The 26,945-nt window shown below is 37.4% G+C and overlaps 1 protein-coding gene across 2 annotated transcripts in view; it reads right to left on the bottom strand.

The window, feature by feature from the left end:
* Peak1 (pseudopodium enriched atypical kinase 1) overlaps positions 1–26,945 on the bottom strand; it is a 209,930-nt gene that overhangs the window by 99,085 nt on the left and 83,900 nt on the right. For both annotated transcript variants that reach the window (XM_075965832.1, XM_075965833.1), the window contains exon 3: positions 16,467–16,624. The gene's annotated coding sequence lies outside the window, so the exon portion shown is untranslated. The remainder of the gene's footprint in view (positions 1–16,466; positions 16,625–26,945) is intronic.

The following is a 26,945-nucleotide window of genomic DNA, read 5'->3' as shown; positions in this document are numbered from 1 at the left end:
TGGATGGACATCCCTTGCTCTTGCATTGGGAGGTTCAACATAGTAAAAATGGCAATTCTACCAAAGGCAATTTATAGATTCAATGCAATCACCATCAAGATCCCATCAAAATTCTTCACAGATCTGGAGAGGACAATAATCAACTTTATATGGAAAAACAAAAAACCCAGGATAGCCAAAACAATCCTATACAATAAAGGATCTTCTGGAGGCATTACCATCCCTGACTTCAAACTCTATTACAGAGCTACAGTAATGAAAACAGGATGGTACTGGCATAAAAACAGAGAAGTCGACCAATGGAATCGTATAGAAGACCCGGATTTTATCCCACAAACCTATGAACACCTCATTTTCGATAAAGGAGCTAAAAGTATACAATGGAAGAAAGAAAGCATCTTCAACAAACGGTGCTGGCACAACTGGATGTCAACCTGTAGAAGAATGAAAATAGACCCATATCTATCACCGTGCACAAAACTCAAGTCCAAATGGATTAAAGACCTCAATATCAGCCCGAAAACACTGAACCTGATAGAAGAGAAAGTGGGAAATACCCTACAACAGATGGGCACAGGTGATCGCTTCTTAGGTATAACCCCAGAAGCACAGGCATTAAGGGCAACATTGAATAAATGGGACCTACTAAAACTGAGAAGCTTCGGTAAAGCAAAGGACACTGTCACTAAGACACAAAGGCAACCTACTGACTGGGAGAAGATCTTCACCAACCCCGCATCAGACAAAGGTCTGATCTCCAAAATATATAGAGAACTCAAGAAACTAGACTTTAAAATGCTAATTAACCCAATTAAAAAATGGGGCACTGAACTGCACAGAGAATTCTCAACAGAAGAAGTTCAAATGGCCAAAAGATACTTAAGGTCGTGCTCAATTTCCTTAGCAATCAGGGAAATGCAAATCAAAACAACTTTGAGATATCATCTTACACCTGTCAGAATGGCTAAAGTCAAAAACACCAAGGATAGCCTTTGCTGGAGAGGCTGTGGAGGAAGGGGTACCCTCATCCATTGCTGGTGGGAATGCAATCTTGTGCAACCACTGTGGAAGTCAGTGTTTCGGTTTCTCAGGAAATTCGGGATCAACCTGCCCCTGGATCCAGCAATACCACTCTTGGGAATTTACCCAAGAGATGCTCTATCACATGTCAAAAGCATTTGTTCAACTATGTTCATAGCAGTATTATTTGTAATAGCCAGAACCTGGAAACAACCTAGATGCCCTTCAATGGAAGAATGGATGAAGAAAGTATGGAATATATACACACTAGAGTACTACGCTGCGGTAAAAAACAATGACTTCTCGAATTTTGCATGCAAATGGATGGAAATAGAAAACACTATCCTGAGTGAGATATCCCAGACCCAAAAAGAAGAACATGGGATGTACTCACTCATAATTGGTTTCTAGCCATAAATAGGGGTCACGGAGTCTACAACTGGCGAACCTAAAGAAGCTAAGTAAGAAGGTGAACACAAGGAAAAACATATAGTTATCCTCTTGGATAAGGGAAGTAGACAAAATTGCCGGGGAGAAAAGTGGGATCTTGGGGGTGGGGTGGGATGGGGGTAAGGGGAGATGGGGAGAGAAAAGGTAGAAGGGAAGGAGGGGGGACTTGGGGAAACAGGAGGATCGGGATAAAGGAAGGTTGGATAGGGGAGCACGGAACCACAATTCTTAGTTAAGGGACCCACTTTAGGGTGGGCAGGAGAATTGACCCTAGAGGGGCTCCCAGGTGCCCAAGCTGAGGTCCCCAGTTAGTTCCTTGGGCAGCTGAGGATAGGGAACCTGAAATGACCCTATCCTAGCGCAATACTGACGAATATCTTGCATATTATCCTAGAACTTTCATCTGGCGATGGATGGAGATAGAGACAGAGACCCACACTGGAGCAATGGACTGAGCTCCCAAGGTCCCAATGAGGAGCAGAAGGAGGGAGAACATGAGCAAAGCAGTTGGGACCACGAGGGGTGCACCCACCCACTGAGACAGTGGAGCTGATCTACTGGGAGCTCACCAAGGCCAGCTGGACTGTTACCAAAAAAGCATGGGATAAAACTGGACTCTCTGAACATGACGAACAATGAGGGCTGATGAGATGCCAAGGACAATGGCACGCAGTTTTGATCCTACGCAATCTGCTGGCTTGGTGGGAGCCTAGCCAGTTTGGATGTTCACCTTCCTAGATATGGACGGAGGGGGGAGGACCTAGGACTTACCACAGGGCAGGGAACCCTGACTGCTCTTTGGACTGGAGAGGGAGGGGGAGAGGAGTGGGGGGAAGGGGAGAGGGGTGGGAGGAGGGGGAGAAGAGTGGGAGGAGGGGGAGGGAAATGGGAGGCTGGGAGGAGGTGGAAATTTGTTTTTTTTTCTTTATTCTTCGTTTATCAATAAAAAAAAGAAAAAATATAAAATCAAAAAAAAAAAAAACAAAACATAATGACATGTAAATCCTTGACTATAGAGGTAAGAAAACAGACATAGGCTGCAAGTTGAGAAGTCCATACTGACGAGGCAGGCACAGTGCACAAACCTTCAATTCTGTTATTTGAGAGGTTGAGAAAGGAAGATAATGGGCTCACGGACAGACTGAGCAACATAGAAAGACCTGCCTCAGCATGTGCATGTCTGCATGCATGCGTGTGTGTGTGCATGTGCACGCATGCACAGGCACGCACACACTCCTGAAACACTAATAAAACTAACAACTTAAATAAATGGAAAAGCATACTATGTTCTTCAATGTTCAACAAAGATGTCAGTTTTCCTCAAAATGATTCCTAGATGTAATAGAATCCCAAAGAAATTTATTTTTCTTAAACAATATTTCATGGGCATTTCTCTATGTGAACGAATATTCTCCTATAACATCATTTGTAATAGTTCTATACTCTTTGATTTCCCAAATTTATCCTAAGATTACTCACCCACATGTTTAAAGTGTTTCCAATATTTCTCTGCTACAAACAAGATGTAGTACCTATTCTTCTAACTTAATCTTTGCACAAATCTTTGTTATCTTAAGATAAATTGTTAGAAGTACAACTTTCGATTTAAAGGCTATATATGAATAATGAATATGCACTTTTCTATTTTTTCAATATATATTTTCAAAATACTGTCTGGAAAAACATTTATCTTTGAATTTTGACTTTAATTTCCTCAGGAAAGCCTTCTCTGATTAGTCCTTTCTCATTATTCAATCTGTAAAGTTATTTGGCCTCATTAAATTATTATTGTATTTATGGACAATATAGGCAATTACTGCTTTAATAATATATTATGCCTGTAAGTGATACCGTAAGTATGTCTTTGAGGAAATATTAGAGAGGAAAAAATACAGAGTAATAAACTGATAGGCTGCAAGGCTAGCATGAAAGCTAAGGTAATTGGGACAAGCGTGTAATTAGAGCCCTATGAAAGCAGCTATTCCAGCGCTCTAGTGAGCTCATTAGAAAGCAATGACTGCAGGTGGAGACTGCATTTTCTGAAGATTTTTCTCAAATTCTGAAAATCATGTCTCACAATGCATGAAATTTCTGACAATCACCTCCTGGCAAATAAGGAGTCTAACAGTCATTTAGGACCATCTATTGGGCCTTGTTCCCCTGAGACAGGAAATCATAGATATTAATTACAAACTAACCAGATCGTGCATTTCTGCAGTCGAAACACCCAAAATAATTAGCCAATATCAGTTATGTCCAATATTGTGAAGATATTTCAATGAAGAAAAATTAATTAGCCCTGTTAATGATGAAACCCATAGGACAGCACAGCAGTGGGCACGGTGATTGGGCTGCTATTTGATTTAGGAATTACCTGCTAATATTATTGTACAAATTTTATTTTTATGTCTCAAGTATATGATTTTAAAATATAACAGTTCATGTATTTCTAGACCCCTGCAAACATCAAGCTAAATGTAATAAAGCAAGAGCATATTTTACATAACCGTATCTGTCAGACTATATTTAGGCTAAGAGGGAGAATAAACACAATCCATATCTGATTTGTATTTGACAAATACACAGATATAAGCCGCTGCTTCGAATGCCTACATGCTGTTCCCATGGCAACTGCATAAACATTTTTCTCAGAACACACAGTCATCTTCATTCTTTACATCCCATTATTTCTCCTTTTTTTTTCATTCTCAAGGGAAAGCCCAATTATTCCCCAGGAAAAATCAATCAATGGTTGTCTTAATCAGTGGCATTTGAAGAGTAGGTGGTACAGTTCTTTTTATGGAAAAGCAGTTTCCACCAACGCTCTAGCTATGTGATAAAAGACAGGGAGAATAATGCTTGCTTTAGGAAAAGGATGAGTACACATTACAATGAATAACTTTGGAGAGAAATGAGTGTACACTGGAAATCCACAGAAGGCTGACCCGAGTGATCACATACAGCTCCTACTTCTGTTCTCCATGAGCACACTGTGTGATGGAGGCTCTGCTCTGGGGGAAGCATCTTTCCTTCCAACAGAAGCTTTGGCGGTCACACGTAAATTATTTTGCTAATTTCCTAATCAGATGTAATTTATATAGAATGGCTAGCAGCGGGAAGCAAGACAAAGACTGTTGATTTTAAACGGCAACAAAGGAGTATGGAGGGGACCACATCGGCTCCCTTCGCCTTGTCCTCCTGAATTTGAGGTAATTATCTCAAATGCAGTGGAAGTATAGAGGGGACCACATTGGCTCCTTCGCCTTGTCCTCCTGAATTTGAGGTAATTATCTCAAATGCAGTGGAAGTATAGAGGGGACCACATTGGCTCCTTCGCCTTGTCCTCCTGAATTTGAGGTAATTATCTCAAATGCAGTGGCCTCAAATGAGAGAGATGGCACAGTGGATTTGGGCCCTATTAGTGATTTCTCAAAGTCCCTAAGGAATAGGGGATCAATTAACATTCTAAGTGTTCAGAACACTCTCACTCTTAGTCCTTTCTGGCAGGCAGAGCTTAAATAAGAGGGTGGGGTGGGGGTAGGGTTGAACCTAAGGAAACCTACTAAGGATAAGGTGGTATCTCCCGTTCCCTCCTCTGGCCATTCCTGACACTAAGATAGCATCTATTTTGTTATTGTATGCATGGTTTCTTCATATAGGTTACATATGACCAGCCCATCTTATACAGAGCTCTTTTAAATGCTGGGGTGCTTAATAAGCTAAATTATTTATTCAAAATGTTCATACATTTTCAGTGTGTGGTGCTCCAGTTAGAAGATTTAACTGTGTTGCAATTTATCTTGTCAGTTTAATTACTCTTCTAACCTTGCAGCCTCCACTCCCCAACTTCTACAAAGTTCTATTTCCCACCACCTCATTTACCCCCAATGCTATGACAAAGTAGGAGCCAAGGAGCCAAATTTGGTTTAATTTTTTAGTGAATCATTGTTAAAGACTGACCATTATTGCAATGGGTTATCTCTACACCTTTGTTAAAAATATATTCTCTTTCTTTCCTTCTCCACTTCTTCGCATCTCTAAACGGTTTATTCTTGTATGCTATGAATATTTTTATTGCCATTGGTTAATAAAGAAGCTGTTTTCGGCCAATGGCTTAACAGAATATAGGCAGGCTGGAAGATTACATACAAACACACACACAAACACACACACAATGAGAGAGAGAGAGAGAGAGAGAGAGAGAGAGAGAGAGAGAGAGAGAGAGAGACACACCCAGGAACATATTTGTAAACCACCAGCCTTGTGGTAAAATATAAAATAATAGAAATGGGCTAATTTAAGATTTAAGAGCTAACTAGCAACACGCTTATGTGACTGGCCAAGCAGTTTTTGAAATAATAGTTTCTCTGTGGTTATTTTGTGTTTGGGCACCTGGGAAACAAATGAGCAGTCTTTGCCAACAGTTTGGCCCCCAAATGGGGTCTGTGAGCAACATGTTACAAATTGCTTAATGGTGACACAGACCCGCTGCGACCCTGGAGCTGGGGCAATGGGCATGGATCTCAGAGGCAGCGAACATACCTCTGCCATGTTGGACTGGGTGGAGCCAACAGGCAGGATGCCAGAGTTGGTTCTAGTCATGCCTGCTTAGCATTTGGGGGGAAAAAGCACTCGTGGTCAGAAAACAATTACAGTCTCTGCCAACACACCTCCATGCACTTCTTAATTACTATAAAAATTTGTTTTATTAGGATGGACTGGGTTTCATTTAGTCAATAGAACAGTTGAAATCATAACAATAAGACCTAACCCAAAAGTTGAGCACAGGATCTATATTCATTGGGGTCATGTTTGATTTCCTTCTAAGTATAGGTCTTCAATATAGACTCAATACCTACTACTTTCAATTTATAGCCAAATATTTCATATTTCACGGTGTTACTGTTTTATATATTTTCAACTTCTAGTTATTAACAGTAAGCAGAGATTTGATTTTTATATGATGTTGAATTATGAAACTTTGTTATTGCAACTATTGTCAGTTCTAGACTTTTTTTGTAGATTCTCTTAAATTTTCTGTACAGAAAATGATTTAGTTTGCAAATACAGAGACCCTTGTGTTTTCTTTGGTGAGCTGGCTATGGCATCCTTGCCTTGTTCTCAATCTAACAAAAGAAGCATACAGATAGATGTTCACCTCTAAGAATGCTGGCTATAGAATGTGTATATGTCCTTTGCCAGGTTAAGGAAATTCTTCTACCTCTAGTTTGCTGAGACTATTGTTTTTTGTTTGTTTGTTTTTTTAAATTATGAACTTACATGGTATCTAACTATTATTGTTGTTTTCACTTGGGTCAGGGACTCACTCTGTATCTCAGGCTGGCTTTGAACTTATATGAGACACCATGCCCAGAAATACCTAATTACTAAGATAGAAAATCATACCAGAGTTGTTTTCTTTTCATTTGTTGAGATGGAGAATTGCATTGACTTTTTTCATGAAGATTAAAGGAACCTAAATTCTTAGGCTAAAACCCACTCAGACACAATGTATTATCAATTTTACTTGTTGCTGGGTTAGGTTTGTTAATATTTTCTTGAGGATTTTCTGTGCCCATGGCTTTAGTTTCCTTTTCAATGTATTTAACATGTTTAGTACAATACTGATTTCACAAAATGAGTTGGAAAGTGAGGCTGGAGAGATGGCTTGGCAGTTAACTACAACTGTTCAGGCAGAGGACCACGGTTCAGTTCCCAGAATACACATGATGAACAGGCATTATTAGCAGCTGCAGTTCCAATGGATCAGCTACCTTTTTCTGGCTTCTACGGATACCAGACATGCATGTAATATACTCACATACATGCAGGCAAAACAATTCATATACACAAAATAAAAGTTTTTAAAAATGGGTGCAAAGTGTTTTATCTTCTTTTCTTAGCAAAATTTGAATAGAATTGGTAGCTTATTAAATATTTTATTGATCTGGGTTTCTAGCAAAAGGCATCTGGGCCTAGAATTGTCTTTAATAGGAAATGCAATGTCAATGTTAATTTCTTCAATACCTACAAGACTCTATATGGTCTATCAAGAAATGTTTTCTTAGTTGGGCAGTGATGGAACATGCCTTTAATCCCAGCACTTGGGAGGTAGAGGCAGGCAGATCAGTGTGGGTTTAAGGCCAGCCTGGTCTACAAGAGTTATTTCCAGGACAGCTAGTAGTACTGTTACAAAGAGAAACGCTGTCTTGAAAAACCAGAAAAAAAGAAAAAAGTTTTCTTTAAGGTTATTAATTTCTGGGCATGATGTTTTGTTAATTATTAAGAATTCTTTAATTGTCCTTTCATATGTGTAAGATCTGTGCTATTTCCCCATTCATTCTTTTAATAATTTATGGCTTATTTGGGGCCAAAGGGAAAATTTATTTATCTTTTCAAAGAATCATCTTTTGGTTCTTTATTGTTTTTGTTTTCTACTAATTTTAGTAATTTTTTCTTCATTAATTCCTTCCTAAATTGCTCTGGGCATAATTTTTCAGCTTTTTCTATTTTCATAACAAAACACCTAAGCCTTAGTTTGAGTCCCTTTTACTTTGCTAATTAAGCACTTAATGCTTGAAATCTCTCAGTGCTTCAGCAATATCCCACAATTTTCAGATGCTGAGGTTTCATTTTCATGAAATTAAGAATATTTTATCATTTCCCTTTTGAGTTTTTCTTGGACCCGTGGGTTATTTAGAAGTAGGCTGCTAAGGCTGGAAAAAGAACGGTAGAACACTTTTATTTAGAATGTGTGACGCCCTAGGTTTGATCACTAGAACTAAAAAGAGCAGGTGATGTGGCAATTGTCTGTATTTCCAACGCTCAGTAAGTAGAGGCAGGAGTATCAGAAGTTCAGATCATCTTTGGCAAGATGCAGGCAGGGAAGTTCTAGGCCAGTATGGACCATATGAGACCTTATTTTCTACAGAGGTAAGGATTTTTCAGATATTGTTCTGTACTAACTTACCACTGGTTAACCCAATCAACTGCTGGTAGACAGACACTCGTGTGATTTCCATCTTTTGGTTTTGGTGAGTACTCCTGCTATAAACATTTGTGTAAAATGTTTGAGACTGGTTTCAATACTTTTCCATGTACACCAAACATCAGAACAGCTGTGTCACATAGCAATTCCACACTTACCTTTGTGTGTGATGAAACACCAACCTTTTACACAATGACAAACATTTCATATTTCCATTAGCAATACATAAGGCTCAAACTTCTTTATGTTCCTGCCAAAGCTTATTTCCTTTTGTCTTCTTTCATCACACATCAAAAGGAATGATAACTGAAGTGTTTGTTATTATAGCTTTCCTCACCAGTGTGAAATAGAATCTCACTGGCGCTGTTTTGGTTTGTGAATACCTGCCTGATAATTGGGGAAGATTGCATAAGTATCCAGAAGTCTTGGTGCCTTTACTTTCTTGGCAGATGTACAGTGGAATACAGAAGAAAAACCAGCCCCCCCCCCCCCGAAAATAAAGATACTGATGGCATTTCCTCTTCTTTGCATCAAAACAAAGGATCTGTGTATTGTTTCCCTTTTGGTACAAGGTGTGCAATGACCTATAATACATCATTAGTGTGTGCTATAGCACCTCATTGTATTTTTTTTGCTTGCTTGTTTGTTTTTCTTTTTTATATAGCAAACCAATAAAAGGAAGTAAAAGCCAGGCCTGACTCCAAGAAAAAGAAGTTTTGTTAGTGATAAGCTTCTTTTCATTTCTGTAACTGGCATTTTTAGATGGGTTTTGCTGTGATGACCAAGTACCAGAATTGTTATTCTTTAAAAAGGTATAAACCAGAATGATAATGAGATTTCCCTCCTACTTTATTTAGCTCCTAATACATGGACATTACTTCAGAATTAAAGTACTATTGGGGTTGGAAATGAAAAGTCTGTGTAATTACCAGAATTTTTGCACATCTACAATATTTCACCATCTAAAAGGATGGAGGATAAGTTGGAGAAATGGTTTAGTGATTACAAGAAATGGCTCTTTTGCCAGAGTACCTGGGTTCAATTCCTAGCACCCATAGTGACTTACAACCATCTGTAAGGGACCAAACACTCTCCTCTGCCCCTCACAGGCATCGGCATGCACATGGCATACAAACATACACATAAAATAACGAAAGAAAAAGTGAAAACGGAGAATGACTTTCCCTTCAAACAGAAATGAAGTGAATGGTGTCTGCATTTATTCTGCTCTTCCATCACTCGCATGTTCAGAGACATTCTGATTGTAATCAGCTTCAACATTTACTGCTAATTACAGCTGGCACAGTGGATCAAAAGATGAAAACGTGTTCTTAACATCCACATTAATCATCTTGGTCACAATTGCTGCAAGTCCTGACCTTTTTCCAACACTCCTTTCCTGAGTTAGGCACTAAGTGAAGTCATTTCTAAAGAAAACTAAAAATAATAACAAAAAGCCAGCAAACCAAACCCTCAAAACCTGTCCAGAGAAATACCCAACGTTGGGATGATTTTACCATGCTGTTCTCGGAGGTGAACTGTTTCCCACACAGCACCACGGCAGTCTTACTGCACAGTACTGTCCAGCATTGTCTTGCTGGGCATGTAAGCATAGAAGCAGACTTTCTATATGATACATTCATCTCTTGGTAATTTACTGCAAATTACTTCTAATGCAATTATTCCAACAGTAAAGAATTTCAAAAACTTAAGAGTAGATATAACCATGGATATGGTTGTTTGCCAACAAAAGTCTGGAAAATAGATCGGAAAACTAAAGAATGATGGGGTCACATTCTTCCAAACCACAGCAAGATTTAAGACATCAGTGGCTCTCTATGTAGCAAGAACAAAGACATAACTCAAGTGCATATCTCCACTACTGACTTAGAGAATATCACTGACTTTTTTGTTCTATTTGTATATGAGATAAAAATAACATAGCTTTTATGATATTTAAAGCACAAGCTGGATGCAAAACATTGAAAAGTTCTGTAATGTTATAAGGAATATACAAGTGGTCACAGGCCTCTTACTCGGCATTACTGACATTTTGGTGAATATCTTTCCCAACTGTCCAAAGTTAAGATAATAATCTATAGTTATACATACTGAGTATGTATAAATTATTGATGAAATAAAGATCTTAAGTTATTGATAAAATAAAATAGATGCTGCAAAAAACCAACTATACACCTTCATGAGGGTTTTACTGATTTGCAACAACAACGCTGTTAATAGGAGTGCTGTCTCCTTATGCGCAGCTAGGTATGAACAAACAACTCAAGTAGGTTCTGTTTAGATCTTTACAAAGCAGAATAAAGTCAAAGAGTAAACTTGCGGCCTAGAGTTCAAGGAATGGAGTCAGGCAGATCTACATCTGTCTTTAGCTAGTCATTTGATGGTGGTCAATTCGATAAGCTTCTTTGACAATAAGTTTCCCATAAAAGTAAAATGAACTCTTCAATAACAGCCAAGTCAAGCAGGGTCATAAGAGTTAAAGCTAATGCACAGAATCAACATTTAGGTCTTTCCAGCATTCTAAGTTGACAATGTTTTGACTTAAAGTGAGGCCTTTGACAGGTAATTAGGTCAGGAGGGTGAGTCCTGATGAATGGATTAGTGCCCTTAGACAAGAAACTCTAGAAAACTTGTTTGTGCCTTCTGTAAGGATACAGGGAAAGAAACCATTCATGAGCCAAGACAGACACTCTCACGAGTCTAGTCTACGAGTGCCTTTATCATAGACTTTCTTGCCTTCAGAAGTGGGAGAGATAATTTTCTGTTCTTTGTAAGTCATATAGAGAAAGGCATTTTCTTTTAAAACAACCCGATTAGACCAAAGCAGAATGTGCTGGTTTGAATAAGATGTCCTCAATGTGCAGAGAGTAAAAGATTTTGAAACACTACTAAATGAGATGTCTTCATCAAATTCCTTCCCTCCGGGCTCAGGGAGCTATGCAGAAGAGGAGGCAGAAAGTCTGGAAGTGCCAGAGGGTGTGGATGAGTCCAAGAAAACAGTGTCTCCCACATACATCAAGCCTGATGCCCATATGAATTCGGACTGCAGCAGCAGAACAAGGCCTGCACAGAACAGGTCCCAGAGCTGAGAGGGAGAGGCAGGCACAGGCTTTCACCCCTAACCAAGACACTATCTCCAACTGACATTCACTTGGAAAGGAAACATCAGCTTGCTCCAAAGAAGTCTCACTGCGTACATCAGCCGCACTGAAGAGTAGGCTCCATGCCCAGAAGCAGAGAGCCAACATAAAACAAACCCTGGTATTTTTTAGACTGTTTTACTCACATTACTTTGTCCGGGCATTTTTTGTTTGTTTTACTGGCATTGTGCCTGTATATTACGGTTTCCAATTTTGTATTCTTATAGACTTTGTTTTCTGTGCGTGCATTTCTTCTTATTATAATTATTCTGGCTTGTTTGTTTGCCTGTCTGTTTTCTAAAGAGACAGAGAAAGTTAAGTCAAGGAGTTGTATGGGTGAGGAGGTGGGGAGGATCTGAGAGTGTTTGGAGGAGGGGAAACTGTGATCAGAATATACTGCCTGAAAAAAATTTTACAATAAAAAAATGTCACCCATAGTCTCTGGTATTTGAATATTTGGTCCCTATTGGTGGCCCTCCTTGGGGAAGGCTAAGGAGGTGTGGCCTTATTGGAGGAAGTATGTCACTGGAGACAGGCTTTGAGAATTTAAGGACTGCTATTTCAAGACCGTTGTCAATGATTTCTATTTGTGTTAAAGATATGAGCCCTCGGCTTGCTTGTCCTGCTGCCATGCCTTCACGCTGCCATCATGAACTCTAACTCTCTGAAACCATAAGCTCTAATAAACTCTTTCTGTTCTGAGCTGTCTTGGACAATGGGGTTTTATCATGACAATAGAAAGGCAACTAATATAAAACATATTAAAAGCTGATGCTAATGCTTGACATCTGGTAGGCTTTCAATAATACTAGTTACTATTATTTTAAGTAGTTTTTACTGGGCAAAGTAAACATAGGCTTCCTTTTATATGGTTGGAAGTACCGCAATGGATGCTTTCACAGCCTAGCAAGCTTTACAGGTTCGGGGCAGACAGAGCTTTCAGTGGCCTCTTCTTCTACCCATCCATAAGGATCACAGCTTACAGCTAATGAAATAAACTTAAAACTGGATGCTTGACTTAACTTGGGCATTAAAGTTAAGTTTGACTTAACCTTAATATTACGGAATTAGAATGTCATCCTTTACATTCTATCTTCTCTAAAGGGACCATATAGTTTATTCAACTGAAAACCTAAATTTCTTTTGATGTAAAAAAGAATTCTGAGAACTGTATAACTGAATCTTATTCAAATCTTTTTAGACTGTGGACTTGAGACATGTGGCTTATATAGGCCAAAAAGATGCTATATAAATATAGATGGTCTTTAACTCTAGGTATCTCCTAGACATTTGGGGTAAATGGAACAAATAACCTAATTCTTCTGCTTTACTTTATAAAGAAGTAAAGCATTAAACTGTTCCCTTTTAATATCTTAACCATGACAACAAATCCAGTAGTTTAAGATATGGCAATTAATGAGCAGAGAAGTAGAGCTGACACTGTCAATTTTAATGATCCTACCCAAAGTTATTGAAAAACATTTAGAAATGGATGTGAATAGCATTAGGAATTCTAAAACATGGTAAACATATCACAATAAAATGTGACAATGTTGTGTGGTTTTCATTTAGAAATGACTAAAAATTATAGAAGTAGATATACTAAAATATAATAAACTTACTTTAATAACGGAGTAAATATAATTGTTTCTCATATATTATTATACCTGAATGAGTGAACCCTGAGCACTTTGGTTTTTATTTTTTTATTATTTGTTTGTTTGTTTAAAGATTTCTTTATTTATCTGTTTTGTCTGCATGTATGCCTGAAGGCCAGAAGAGGGCACCAGATCTCATTACAGATGGTTATGAACCACCATGTGGGTGCTGGGAATTGAACTCAGGACCTCTGGGAGAGCAGCCAGTGCTCTTAACCTCTGAGCCATCTCTCCAGTCCCGCACTTTGGTTTTTAGTTGTATTTGAAAGGTTGCTCTCTAGGACTTTGAGTTTTTTTTTTAAATATTTATTTATTATGTATACAATATTCTGTCTGTGTGTATGTCTGTAGGCCAGAAGAGGGCACCAGGCCTTATTACAGATGGTTGTGAGCCACCATGTGGTTGCTGGGAATTGAACTCAGGACCTTTGGAAGAGCAGGCAGTGCTCTTAACCACTGAGCCATCTCTCCAGCCTGAGTTTTGTTTTTTTTAATAGTGGTTGAAGACTAGAAAGAATTAACTGGACATTTACAAAGGGATGAATGTGACTGTATAACTATGAAAGACAAGATCATAGAGAAGCTCTAACCACAAGTAGAACTAGAGAATTTTTTCTTAAATCAGCACAGGAAAGAGTAATTAGAACATCCATTCATGCTTTGGTACATGATTTATGGACTTAAATAATTTCTTTACAACAAGTCCTATATTTCTTAGAATCATCAGGACTAGTACGTAATACCGTCAACTGATCAGCTTTTCACACTTGCTGCATTCAACAGCAAGGAAGTGGGTCTGGTCAATTCATCTCATTTACTAATACACAGTACTCAAGCAAACAAATGGCTACCCTCAAAATCAAATGACAACCGGTGAATAAAAACTTCAGTTAGGATTAGAGAGACCACTCAGTTGTTAAGGCATTTGCTGTGTATGCATGAAGACCTACATTCAAGTTCAGAGTGCCCACATAAATGTTGTATAGGTGTGGCAGCCCTCCTATAATCCCAAGGCTTGGGAGGCAAACACAAGGCCAACCGGCTAGCTAGCCTCAATGAACTCGCAAGATCTGGGTTCAACTGATAACCACTGCCTGTGGAAGCTAAATTTTAATCATCAACAAACTGACACAATCTAGAATCTCCTGGGAACTGTCCAGGTCATGCTAGCCTGTGTGCATATCTCTGTTCATTAATTGAGGTAGAAAACTTACCCACTGGGGGTGGCATTATTCCCTAGGCAGGGAGATCCTGAACTGCGGAACACTGGAGAACGTGAGGTGAGCATAAGAATGCATGTGTTGATTTTCTCTCTGCTCTAGGAGTGGGGATGTGATTCAAGTTCCTGCAACGATGGACTCTTACTTGAAAATGAGAACTTAAAATAAACCCTTTCTCCCCTAAGTTGGCTTTGCCAGGGTATTTTAATACAACAACAGAAATGAAACAAACGCAATGCTCCATAAGTTAGGTGAAGAGTCGTGAGGTAGATCTGATGTCAACTGTGGGAACACGTATGCAAACACCCACTTGTGTTCTCAGACCACAATCAAAGTTATGGTTCAGACACCATAAGAAGCTGCAAATATATGAATCTTTATAAACATGCATTCAAACAATTTTGGCCTAAGATCAAGAGTTAAGAAACTGATTATCCCAAGTCTTTCCAAACGTGTTCTCAGCCTTGCTTGACATCTAAAAGTCTTTTAAATATCAAAAGAAGAAAAACTTCACAGTCTCTCCAAATCTCTTTCTTTCTATTCTGGATGCTCTATTGTTTTTTTTAAAGGTAGAAAGGGTCAAAAAGAAAATAAGTATGAAATTACAACTTCAAACATGAAAGAACAGATCTGATATCAAGTAAAGAAACTAAAATAAAACAGTAGGTAATTGTGCAAAATCTTTTTTTTTTGGTTTTTTTTTATTAATTTATTTATTTATTAAAGATTTCTGTCTCTTCCCCGCTACCGCCTCCCATTTCCCTCCCCCTCCCCCAATTAAGTCTCCCCCAGCCCGAAAAGCAATCAGGGTTCCCTGTCCTGTGGGAAGTCCAAGGAACCCCCACCTCCATCCAGGTCTAGTAAGTTGAGCATCCAAACTGCCTAGGCTCCCACAAAGAATTGTGCAAAATCTTTAAGGCATTGGTCTTATTTGGTGGAAAGGGAAAACATGTTTGAACGACAGACAATATAGATCATATTCCTTTCCATTAAGTTTATGCTTTTGTAAGAAGCTTGAGTAAAGAACCTAAAAATTCCTTTGAACAAACATTAAGAACCAAAGAAGCCTGAGAGTTAAGCTGTGAGAAAACCAATTTCCTAGGTGGGCAGAGGCGGTGGTGTCCACCTTTGTTTATTTATTTTCTAGTTGGGAATGATGGCTCATGCCTTTAATCCCAGCATTTAGAAGTTCCATGCCAGCCAAAGCTACATAACGAGACCCTATCTCAAAAATAAGTAAGTAGGTAAATAAATAATAAGAGCACTTTTCTGACTGTGCCACATTTCTTGTTTGTTTCTACCAAAAGCCACAGTATAGAAATAATCCCTTTCTCTCTTATTTCAGTAACAGCTATTGGGTTCATTTCTTATTTTCTTTCTGGAATACTACTGATTATCTCCTAGCGGTGGTGGGGCACTCAGAAGATAGGATTTCAAAACCAACCTCAAATCACACACAATCACACACACACACACACACACACACACACACACACACACACACACACCACAGACCACAGACCACACACCCCATCTCAAAACAAAGCAAAAAAAAAAAAAATCCAGGCTGGGGATGCCTGCCAATGGTGGAGTGAACATCCGGTTATACGCTGGGCCAACTCCAGCACCAAAGCAGGGAAACTGATTGCTATCATAGAACTAATGATTATAAAACTAGCAACAATTTTTTTTTTGAGACACGGTGTAAACTTTTAATCAGGGTGGATCGCTGTGAATTCAAGGCCAGCCTGATCAACAGAGCAAGTTCCAGGACAGCCAAGGCTGAGAAACCCTGTCTTAAAAAAACCAAAACCAAAATTGAAAACAAAACAAAACAAAACAAAACAAAAAAACCCAACAGTTTCTTCCATAGTTTGGCAGTTGTCTGGCCAATATTCAAACTTCAAAAGGAGTGCTTTCTAGTGCTCTAAAAGTTTAGTGGACAACATGATAGGAGAACTCTGGTTACCATTTAACTCTGAAGCACTTTGTTCCTTCTGGTGACCAAGATAGTTCAGCAGCAAGTGTTACATTCCTTTAAAATTTCAAAGTGATTCAAATCTTCTTATGATGAATGGCCTTTCTTCCTTGCCTCTCATTCCTGTATTCTAAAGGTACCAGTGTTTCCTGCAAGAGAAAAAAAAATAAAAACGTAAGCTGAAGGGCCAAGTAATTTAAACTACATTGAATTTGTTTGTCTTTGGAGATTCTGAATTTTACCCTCACCCAGTAGAGTTACGAGTCATCTAATTAACTTAAGAAGTAACTTCCTTATTTAGGTGGAGACAAATACAACCTCACACACTTGAGAATTCCGGTCATACTTACAAACCAAGTATCTTAAAGAACCTAAAGAATACTGATGTTAAAGATTTTGTAAAATTTCATTTGATTGTCCTGAGACTCATTTTTACAAGAAACATGTTAGTATTTATTGACTGGGAATATTTGTTCCAGCTATCTCCAAATGCAAATATTTAATTAGCCACTTAGCAATTTGAAATTCAAGGATAAAATATATTTATGAACAGGCTGAAGATACAAAATTACAATTTTTTTTAACCTACTTATGACTTTGGGGAATCCAGTTTAAGAGTTCTAAACTGGTGAAATCCCCAATATGGTTTTTGCACAACACCAATAAAGAAAAATGACTAGAGGAGAAACTGAAAGATGAATATTATCACTCTAAAGTGATTCCTGGGGCTTGGGAGACTGCTCAGCTGTTAGAGGATAGGCTTACAACTAAAATAGAAATGATTCCTGATTATACTTCTATAATATAAGATTAAATCCTCCAATACATATCAAAATTTAAAAAGCACTTTAAAAAAAAGAGAGGTTTTGGAAAGTAGTCTATCAAATGCTATCTAAACTGAACACAGCTATGTTATTCTTAATGTATTTTATAGTGTTTATAACATTAATGTGACACAATATTGAGCAGTATGTAGGAATTACCAAAATATTTGTCTTGTAGAACAATATCAAAATTATTTAATCTTTTTTCCACTGTAAATCCTTAGAAAAGAAAAATCACTTTATGTTACTTTTAGTTTTAAAATTGAGTAAGAAAAAGTACACAGAGACAGAAAAATAATTCCCCAAGGGTAGGTTTCAGCTACTCCTACAGTACCTACCTGTAAGTTACCCAAATTATTTTTGCTGATTATTTTATTCTTGGACTTGGAGATGACCTATAATATAGTCTAACTTCACCCCCAAATACAAAATGGAAAGTGGTAAAAACTTTAATTCAATCTTCTCATTTCAAATGTCTGATTTCTAGATAGGTTAGTTAGGATCTTAAATCTTCATGTACTCTAAAACTGACTCTTAATGAAGAGTTTGGTCCATTTATGTTTAATGTAAATATTGAAATGCTTGGGTTCAAAAATACCATTTAAATGTTTCCTATTTCTTCTGTTTCTGTTCCTTATTTGTTTTGTTTATCTTTTATTGCCTTAGTTTCAGTAAAAATATTTTTCAGTGTTTTAATTTAATGGCATATAGATCACAATATGCATTCTCAAATTATCACAATTTATTTAAAGTTACTAGCTAGCAAATCAGAATCTTGAAATATCTGTCATATACTTTAATTCTCCCTTTAATACTGCAATAACATATTAAATTCTATATGCATTATAAAACCAGCCAGCTGTCTTTTAACAAAATACAAAAAGAAAGACCTTTTACATTTCATTTCTTCCATAGAACTAAGTTTCTACCTAATACCATATCTCTCAATTTAAAAATTCTTAGCATTTTAATAATATACTTATATTGACAATGAACTACCTAATTTTTTATTTGTCCTAATTTGTATTTGTTTTGTCTTTTTTTTCCCCCAAAGGATACATTCTTTGAAAACAGATTTTTAAGGTAAGACCTTTTTAAAGCTGGATGTGGTAATGCTACTACTTAAAACACTGACTTCAAGTTCAAGGCTTGAGTCTGGGCCTAGCATTGGTGGCATAGTGAGACCCCGTGTCAAAATAAAGAGATGCAAAATACACCTGAGTAGTAGAGGCCAGAGAACATTTTTGTGGGACTGGTTCCTCTCCTTCCACCTTTACCAGAGTTTGGATGTGGAGGTCAAAGAAGAATGTGCAGGAGTCTGTTCTTTCTTTCTATTAATGGGTGCCAGGTATTAAACTCAAGTCTTCAGGATTGGCAGCAAGCACCTTTAACCACTGAGCCATTTCATAAGCCCTATTCTAAGCTTCTTAACTATACTGAGTTTTGAGTTATTGCTTACTGACTTCAACATTTAGATTGTTCTTTTGTCTTCATTGATAATTTATTCCTGTTTCATCACAAGTATAGAAATTTCTAATATAGATGAAACAATGAGGGCAATAAGCTGCAGTCACCCTAGACTTTTCTTTCTTTGAATGATGCTCACTTCTCTTCTAAAGTACAGGAAACACTAGTTCTAGATACCTTCAGGTTCTGGAAACTTAGTTTTATCTTATTAAAAAGGATATTTTTAAGTTTCCCCCTTAATTCAGAGATAAATCTTTAAGGCCTTAGACATAGCATTTACTTTTAAAAGTAGAACATTTCTGAGCTTGAATTGGAAAATCTGGTGAATTTTAAAAACAAACAAAGAAACAAAAACTACTCTATCTTGGAAGGTCTCAGATTCCAAATCTGATCATTCAATGAATTAAAAGGAATTTTTATGTAAATTTTTCAGGCTCCCTGATTTTTGGAGAGTTACAGCACCAAATTCCAGAATTTGCACAGAGTTGTACAGGAGTAACCTATAAATGTAGAATTAAAAATCTGTATCATGAAAATTTTGTTATTATATAATTGTATATGTGCAATAACATCTTTATAGAAAATACACTCTAAAGTAGTAGTTCTCAATCTCCCTATGTGTCAACCCTTTAATACAGTTCCTCATGTTGTAGTGACCCCAACCGTAAAATTATTTTGTTGCTATTTCACAACTGTAATTTTGCTAATGTTATGAATTGTAATGTAAATATTGTCAAGGGGGTCAAGACCCACAAGTTGAGAACCACTGCGTGAAAGTATTCAGAGGTAATGGATCAAAGTAAGTTACTCCCACGTGATTCAGGAAACATATTTTGTAACTTGTTTGTGAAGATATGTTATAAAACAGAAAAATATAAATAAACCTGGTCAGTTCTAAAATAATTGAAGAATAAGCATTTCTGTGGATAGTTATTTTTACTGTGCTGTTTGATGATTTATAACACATGTTAGCATATTAGATATCAATGCAAATTAGACAGTAAATTCTTTTTTATCTAACCACATATAAATAAATTACATATTACGTGTCAATGCAAATTAGACAGCAAATTCGTCTTCCACCTAACCACATATAAATAAATTACATACTTTGAACCAATATGGTTAAAGTTAGTATTTTAAGAAAAGACACAAACTTTCCTTTCATAGTTATATTCTAAAGAAGAAGGAACGGAAGAGGAACCAGACAATGACATGACAAATTTCCAATGGTAATAAAAGCTCTGAAAAAATAAAATTGGTGTCAAAGTATAAATTACAAGATGGAGGCTCATTATGTATTTGTTTAAGGTTTTTATGATATGACTTCATTATGCAACTCTAGGCTATCTTAGAACTCACTATGCAGACCAAGCTGGCCTTGAACTAACAGCTATCCTTCTGCCTCTGTCTTTGCCTCTGCCTCCACCTCTCAAGTGCTGGGATTATAAGCATGAGCCAATACAGCCAGCTGAATATGCAATTTTTGGATAGTGTATTCAAAATTGCTTTTCAATTAACTGATACACAAGTTGGAACTGAAGAAAATGAGCCAAATATAAGTGGAAACCATTAAATAAGAATTCTGTATGCAAGACATACAGGTTACAAGATAGTAATGACATATTATGCTCTCAAAAGTATGGCTTGAAAAAAAAAGTATGGCTTGAATAAACTTTATGGACAGAACACCATATTAACTCTGTTTGAGACATATTGTAAATCAGGTGGTGGTGGTGCTCAAGAGGCACAGGGAGGCAGATCTCTGAGTTCAAGGTCAGACTGATCTACAAAATTAGTTCAGGATAGCCAAGGCTTTTCAATATATTTTCTATTCTAACAGGCCAACAGAACTATGTGGAAGACATTCCAGAAGAGCAGGCAATGATAAAAGGAAGATTTGATCCAGGACCAAATAATCCAGAATCTTGTAAGTGCAATTAATATGAAGTTAAAAATCATATAAGAAAGAGAACTTTTTTGTTCATTAAAAACTGGTCAACTTCAGCACAAAATAGATGTGATGGTTAACAGTGGTTGCCATGACAACTCAACGGATGCAGAATCACCTAGGAGACAGACCTGTAAGAAAATTTCGAATAGGTTAACTGAGGTGGGAAGGCCTACTCAAAACGTCTGTGTCCTCATTCTGAGGAGTGGGGTTCTGGACCAAAAGTGAACTGAGCATCAGAATTCACCTCTCTTCTTAACAGAGGATGCAATCTAACAGCTGCCAAATGCTTCTGTCATCCCGCCTTCCCTGACACAATGGATTATCCCCTCAAAAATAAGCTAAAATAAGCCCTGGCTTCCTCAGGCAGCTTTCACTAGGTATTTTGCCACTGCAATGATAAAAGTAACTAACATGACAACTAAATTTAGAATATGCATATTACTGATTTCAGAACAGTAGTGATAGGCACACTGAAACACAACCCAGGGGAAGGAATCTAGTCTGCATGATTAAAAAGAGACAACGTGCAAACTGGTAGAGATGAACTAGATGTCAGTGCCAGTTCTTTAGTTTGCTGAGGATGCCCTGGTGCATTTTGTTTGGTGTGTGTGTGTGTGTGTGTGTGTGTGTGTGTGTGTGTGTGTGAGAGAGAGAGAGAGAGAGAGAGAGAGAGAGAGAGAGAGAGAGAGAGAGAGACAGGCAGACAGACAGACAGACAGACAGACAGACACTGACTCACTATGCTGCTCAGATTGATATCAAAGTCCTCAGCTCAGCCTGAGAAGCTGGGGATACAGGCATATGGCATCATGCCCACCTTCTGATATAACCTTTGGCACTATACTCTCTCTCAAAAGTCCTACAGGTCCAAACATGTTTTACTTTACTATTCAACTTAATAATAGGGAATAATTTTAAGTAAAAATATCATAACTGAAATACAATGCATCAATCTACCGGGGACCCAACTGGAAACTTTAATCAGACCAAGCAGGCATTGTCAAAGTCATGAGCTATGAGCAAACCCGACTTGCCACCTGTTTATTTATAGTCTGGAAGCTGAAAATAGTTTTTTTTTTATTTTAAAACAATTGGAAAAAGCAAAATGAAAGTATTTTGAGCACCAAAATTATATGAGACTTGAATTTCACTGTCTATAAATACGGTCTCCTAAGAACATAGCCAGCTCCTTCTTTTATGCCTCATCTACGGTTGCTCTTGAACTATATAAAGGTGAGGAGTCATGAGAGCATAGTAAATTAGCTGTCTACAAAGCCTAATGTTTGCCAATTCCTGACATAATCTGAGTTCAATATCTCTACCCGCTAACATCACAGGAATATATTTTAAAATACTAACGACCTTCATTGGTTCTTTCGTGGGTTTTTGCTTTAATTTTCCTTTTTCTTTTCTTTTTTCTTTTTGTTTTTTGTTCTTTGGATAGAATAAGAGAGTGAGAGCGACACAGAGAGAGAGAGAGAGAACATGAAGTTAGGAGGCTAAGGAGGTGGAGAAAATGTGGGAGGAGTGTGTGTGTGTGTGTGTGTGTGTGTGTGTGAAACATGATTAGACTATATTATTATCTTTTTTTTTTTTGATTTTTCGAGACAGGGTTTCTCTGTAGCTTTTGGTTCCTGTCCTGGAACTAGCTCTTGTAGACCAGGCTGACCTCAAACTCGCAGAGATCCGCCTGTCTCCGCCTCCCGAGTGCTGGGATTAAAGGCGTGTGCCACTACCGCCCGGCTCAAACTATATTATATAAAAAACTAAATAAACTAAACTATAGATCAAATAGTTTATTTTAGTCCTTTCCCTTGTCACTATTAGTCATTTATATTTTTATGAAAACATTAAATACTATTTTTATATTTACAGAATTTTTATATTTTACAGTTATTTTCCAAATATAAAGTCAATTTTAAATTCTCAAGAAAACCTTTTCCTTGATTTATAACATTTTTTAGGTATGAAACATTTTTTTCTGTCTAGTCCCGATTTAAAGTTGTGATGGGTTCCTGAGGAGAAATATAAGTACTATTTTCCACAGTAGACACAAGATTATTCATAGCAACAGTGAGGAGAACGGAGTATTTTGACAGCTATGGAATTCTGCAAAGGTGTTAAGGCTCATTGTGGAATGATGTGACCTCTGCTTTTGACCATGAGAGAATAAACATGTCCAGAAAAGTCTTCCTGCTGCAAAGGACCACCATACAGCACAGAATACAGGAAAAGGCCATTTCAAACAGTCATGAGGACCACTAACGCGGAGAAAGAGGAAACAGACAGTTCTCAGGCAGGAAGCGATTTCCACTAACTACACGGTGAGGAAGAACCCAGCAGTCTCACAGTCCGGTAGAATTAGCAGAAAAGGCAAGCGGGCCAAGGTGGCTGGAAATTCTGTGGCAGAGCTTCCCCGAGTTCCTGCAATCGGAACCAGGTTCTCTGAGTGTCAGATACATAAATACCTTTGCATAAGAAGGGTAGCATTTCCTGAAAGGATGAGATTCAAAAGATTTCAAAGGAAATACAAAAGAGTAAAAATGCAAATGATTTTCAAAGCTGACACTGGGCAGAAAATCAACAAATTTTCTCTGGATATACAAAGCAACCAGGAGGACCCCAAACAGGTCACATCACAGAAACAGGGCGGTAGCCTTAGAAAAGAAAACCACTCTGCACATGTGTGGAAGCCTTCTGAGACTAGAAAGTCTAGAAAGGAACAAACCAGTGTGCAATTAGCAAACTGCCTTTTAGGGAAAGTCCAATGTTCTTTAAAGAAACCAGTTTTAAAACATTGGAATATAAAATTCACAGCTATTTGTCATTTAATGGAAACTACGTGGGAAGACTACGAAATAGAGAATTAGCAAGCAACAACATATAAAGTAGTATTTTAATTATGTTATTTATATAGTCCAGGATATAAAGGAAAACAGGAATGTAAGTGAAATAGGATTTTCAAAACAGAATGCCCAAAGATAAAATTAAGATTTAAGACGAAATTGCATGAAGTGGAAAAGCTGCAGTTTACCATCGGAAGAAGACGTTAGTGAACTCACGAGAAGAGCAACAGAATTTACCCAGAAGGAAGCGCAGAGAAAAAGAAGAGGAAAAAGTTATTTTTTAAGGGCAGGGTAGGGTGATGGCTTAGAGAGTGAGGAACTTGCCGCTAAGCTCGATGACCTGAGTCTGATGGCCAGGACAAACATGGTAGAGGAATCCTCAAAGTGACTTCATCAAGCTGTTCTCTAACCTCCACAAGTATACCACAGCACACATACACACACACGCACACACACAAAATCCAGAAGGAAAACAAAAATTGACACAGTGTGGAATAAAAATTCTCGAGAAAACCACACCGTATGAGAAGTAATGTGATATCATTTAACTGGAAATTCTAGGAAGAGACTATTGTACTCATAGAGCAAGAACTAAAGTAAGTAAACGGAACATAGAGTAAACCAACGGGATCCCAAATGAGCCAAGAGAAGACATGAAATGGAATCTAGAAGTACGATTATTTTGAAAGAATGATTAATAAAGAACAAACTAGTAAAGTGGTAGATTCAATACAAGTCATATTAACAATGTATTAAATACAAATTATCTTCCACTCAGTTGTTTTTATCAAGACAGGACTAAATCCAAGGCCTTTCACATACTAGGCAAGGGCTCTACCACAGACAAACATTACCTATGCTAAATATTCTATTGAAAAGGCATACGAGCGGGTTATGGTGATGCATTGAAAGAGGTATAGGCAGTAGAATCTTTTGTTTGAGGCTTACCTGGGCTACATGGCAAGATCATTTCTCAAAACAAAACAACAACAAAACCCCCAAGTAAATAGATAAGATAAATGAAAAGTAAGATCCAAATTTATATTACCCCTCCCCCAAACACACACACAAAATAAGGCAAAAGGCTAAATTAGAAAGGCAAAAACCCTTCAATCTTAAGTGGAGAGATTCCATTTATATCAAACAACAATTACTGTCAGAGACAGAGGGGATTTTTATAGTATATAAGTTATTTTAAAGGTGGAATAATCCTAAATATGCATATAGGTAACATCAGAGGCACAAATGAGTGAAGCAAAAACCGTCAGATATCACCGACAGACTCAAGTAACGACTCCACACTTCCCCACGAACTAAATAACAAGTGCTCCAAAGGCACAGGAGGGGGACCTGGACAGAGCTGAGCATCCCTGAACACTTTGATCCCCAGCAGCACAATGGCCTAAGCGTTTCTCAGAACAGAGCACTGGCTGAACCAGGAAAAAGGCCATACAAACTGAACGAACGGAAGCTACGTGGAACCAAGTCAGAAACCAATAAAAGAGAGATACTGCAAAGTTCCCAAACATTCAAAAATCAAACAATATATTTCCAAAATAATCTATAAACAAGAAAATCCTTTGAAATTAGAGAACAATTTTGAGTCAAATAAAAGTGAAAACCTAAGGCCGGGCGATGGTGGCGCACGCCTTTAATCCCAGCACTCGGGAGGCAGAGGCAGGCGGATCTGTGAGTTCGAGACCAGCCTGGTCTACAAGAGCGAGTTCCAGGACAGGCTCCAAAGCCACAGAAAAACCCTGTCTCGAAAAACCAAAAAAAAAAAAAAAAGTGAAAACCTAGCAGGAATCTGTGAGATGCTCCTCAAAGATGCTGAGCACATTTGTAGCTTTCTCTACTTTAATTAGGGGTTTAAAAGGCTAAAATAAGTTATTTAAAATTCTATTGGGGCAAAAGGAACAAATAAAATTAAAGTAAGTAGGCAATAACAAACAAATAAGCAAACAAACAAATAAATAAAATAGCCACCTGGAAACCAGACAAAAATCCATGGAACCAAAAACTGGTTCTTTGAAAGACTAGTAATGAAACTAATAAATCTGTGGCCAGACTGAACAAAAGATAGAAACCACAGATGCGAAGGCTGGCAATTCCGACACTAAAGAGAAGCCATGGGTAACTTCAAGTGAAATGGTGAAAGTTCTCAATTTAATAAAGGGAAAAAATGACCCATGCTGAGTTGCTAAGATCTAACTATGAACAGAACATGCTTTATTTACAGTTCGGCAACTGCCATGCTTTCAGGTACCCCCTGCAAGTCCACCACAGCTCCCCCTATAGGAAGGGCAAGATGCACTGCCACATAAAGGAGCAGCTCATGGGATAGCATGATAATAAGGGAATAGTCTATACCATGACTGCAATGTTGGCTATAGGAATCTAGGTGTGATTAAAATCCCAAAGAAATAGAGACACTCATTTCTATCAATATTAGTTTCTTGGCTTTGATATTGTTGTGTAAGTTTCATAAGATGTAACTAATAAAAATTATAGTGTTAATGGCCCTCTATACATTTTGTCTGTAACTTCTTGATTAACTTTGTGAATTCTTTTATGAGCTTTACTTATATTATCTATAACTAAGAATCTTTTCTAAAAAGGAAAGTAGTCATAGTATCTTTATCTATAATAGGTAAAATAAATCAAATTGGATAGGCTACATTGTGTATGAATTCAACTACATAATCTGGAAAGATATAACTATGAAAACAGGAAGAAAAAAACCCCAAACAGTAGGAGAGAATAGAGGGATGACTAAACAGAACACTGAAAGATTTCAGGTTGTAAAAGTCCTCTATTTGACATTATAATGAAGCACATATTATAATGTGTCATTATACATTTGCTCAAGTCCATAGAATCTATGACAACAAGAATGAATCCTAATAAAACTGGGGATTTGGACTCCCTGATCTTTCCACAGCCTTTTATTGTTCTTGTAGATCTGCACAACAGCCACTTTTCAGAATGCCAAATCTTGAATCAAAATGTTTTGGCTGTGTATAAAAACAAGCAAAGTTGGCAAGATAATAATTTATAAAATTTTCAATGCAAATTTATTCATATTCAAGGAAAACAAACTGCAGTGAATGGCTTTTGGGGGTTCAACTTGTTTGTTTATATTTGGGGTTTAGAGCTAGATTTTTCATCTAAAAAATGCCCAAGAGCAAATGATTATCTATTTCAATAACTCTCAGCTGCATACAGCAGGATAATCTTTAAGTATCTATGAAAATAATCTAATTTCAATTGAGAAATAAAAATGTGGCAAACATGATGCCCAAATATTGAATTAGTATCGTGAATATTTATTTTTACTTCATATTCTTTTTCTCTGATAAATTCAAATAACAGAGCAACT

Source organism: Microtus pennsylvanicus, chromosome 3 (assembly GCF_037038515.1).
Source record: "Microtus pennsylvanicus isolate mMicPen1 chromosome 3, mMicPen1.hap1, whole genome shotgun sequence".
NCBI lineage: Eukaryota > Metazoa > Chordata > Mammalia > Rodentia > Cricetidae > Microtus > Microtus pennsylvanicus.
Note: the sequence above shows the minus strand (reverse complement) of the source record. Positions and strands in the feature narration are given on the sequence as shown.